Source organism: Phalaenopsis equestris, unplaced genomic scaffold, assembly GCF_001263595.1.
Source record: "Phalaenopsis equestris unplaced genomic scaffold, ASM126359v1 Scaffold198530, whole genome shotgun sequence".
Lineage (NCBI taxonomy): Eukaryota > Viridiplantae > Streptophyta > Magnoliopsida > Asparagales > Orchidaceae > Phalaenopsis > Phalaenopsis equestris.
In genome coordinates, this window is record NW_018218444.1 from 169,786 (window position 1) to 171,914 (window position 2,129).

The window sequence follows — 2,129 nt, forward strand, 5'->3', positions numbered from 1 at the left end:
CCTCTCTCCAACCCTACCCCCTTGCTCACTCCCCCTTCTTTTTCATTTTATCTCTCTACTCACTTTACCTCTCAATCTGTCCCTCCCTCTCCTACTCTCTTTTCCTATTCTCTTCCCCTCTTTTTCGCACACACATACTCTTACTCCTGCTCTCTCTCTCTCTCTCGCTTCATCTCCCTTGCCATTCTCTCTAGCTTTTTTTCTCATTACTTTGTCTCACACTCCCTCGCTCACCCTCTCTCTCTCTTTTATCTCTCTATCACCACTCTCACCATCCCTTCCTATCTCTTCTTTGTCCTTCATCTCTCTATCATCAACCACTCTCTACCACTCTCCCACTTCCTACCTCTCTCCCACTCTCTCTCTCTCTCTCTCTCTCTCTCTCGCTTTTCCTCTCTCCCTCCCACCTTTCCTCACTCCCTCCATCATTTTTTGTCTCTTGATTTATTTAGTTCTCTCTGTTTCTATTTTTTCTCTCTCACAAAGAGAGTAATAGTGACGTGAAAAGAGGAAGAGTGATGCAAAATAGGGAGAGAAATAGGAGCTAACGAGGGGAAGTAAGTGAGAAAGACAACAAGGGAAGAAGAGAGACAGAAAAGGGCCTCTCTTCTCTAATGACCATTCCCTATTTTACGCTCTCTTTCTCTCTCACTAACTGACTCCATCTCTTTCATATAGAGACTCTCCCTTCTTCCCTTTCTCTTTCTTCCTCCCTTTCTCTTTCTCTCTTTATCCCTCAAAAAAAATAAAGATTGGGAGATAGAGATATAGAAGAATAGTAAGAAAAAATATGAAATGGAGAAAGAGAGAGGGTGAGAGAGGGAGACATGTAGAGAGAGATAAGGGAATGATAAAGGAGGAGAGAAATATAATGAGAGTAAGATAGGGTGGGAGAAGAGAGTGAATAAGGTGAAATGAGAAAGAAAGAAGAGAGAGGAGAGAAAGAAGGTAGGATGAATGAGAAGAGAGGTAGAGAAATATGAGAGGTTTAGTCATTCTCTTCAACTGATAGATAGATAGGAAGCACTTGAGGATAAGAGAAGAGGGAGGGGGGCAAGAGATAAAGATTGAGATAAGAGACAAGGAGAGTAAGATAGAGCAATGAGAGAGATGAGAGGGAGATATAGAAGGAGAGTTGGTGAGGTAAGGAGACAATGAGAGGGAGGGTAAAGCTGATGATATGATATAGGATGATGGTATGAGAGAGTGTGCTTTATCAACTCCCTCTCTCATTATCTCTTTCTCTCTCGCTCCCTTTTATTTCACCTCTTTTATCATTCTCTCTCACTCTCCATCTCTCTCTTCTATAAACCCATCCCTCCCTCTCTCTTACTATATCTATCTCTCGATCTTTCTCACTTACTCCCTCTTTATCCTTCACTCTATTATTATTCTACTCTCTCACCCTCACTCTCTTTAGCGCTTGTTCTCTTTCCTACTTTATCACTATTTCTGTTACTCTTTTCTTTCTCTCTGTATTTCTCTATTGCTCCGTTTCTTACTCTCACTTTACGACTCTCCCACACTCTTTATCTCTCTCAAGCTCCATTATTTTATGTCTTATACTTACTTGTTCACACACACTCTCTCACTATATTTTTTTTATTTCTTCAGCCCTCTTTTCCCTCTCTTTACCTCATTCCCATCGCTCATCTCTCTCCCATGCCATCAACCTCGCCCTCACTCTATCTACCTCTCTCTTTCTTCCACACACCTCTCTCTACCTTTTCCTAGCTCTCTCTCTCCCTCTATCTCTCCTCTCCCTCCCCCATCTAATCAACAATTTTTCTCTAAAACACACATTTTCCTTTCTTTCTTTCTCTTGCCCATCTCTTCGTCCCACTCTAGCTCTATCTCACTTTCTTATTGTTAACTCGCTCTTTCCTCTTGGTCCCTCTCTCTCACCCTGACTCATTCCATCCCTCTCTCTCCCTCTTCTTATTAACTTGTCCCTCTTTCTTTCTCTAAAGGTAGAATGTGACCAAGAGAGAGACAGGAGATAGAGAGAGTGAGAGATGGATCAATGAGCGAGAGAAATAGAGAGAGTGAGAGAGAGAATAAGTGAATTAAATTGAGATAGAGAGAAGATACAGACAAAGAAGAAGGAGAATTATAATAGAAAGCATAAG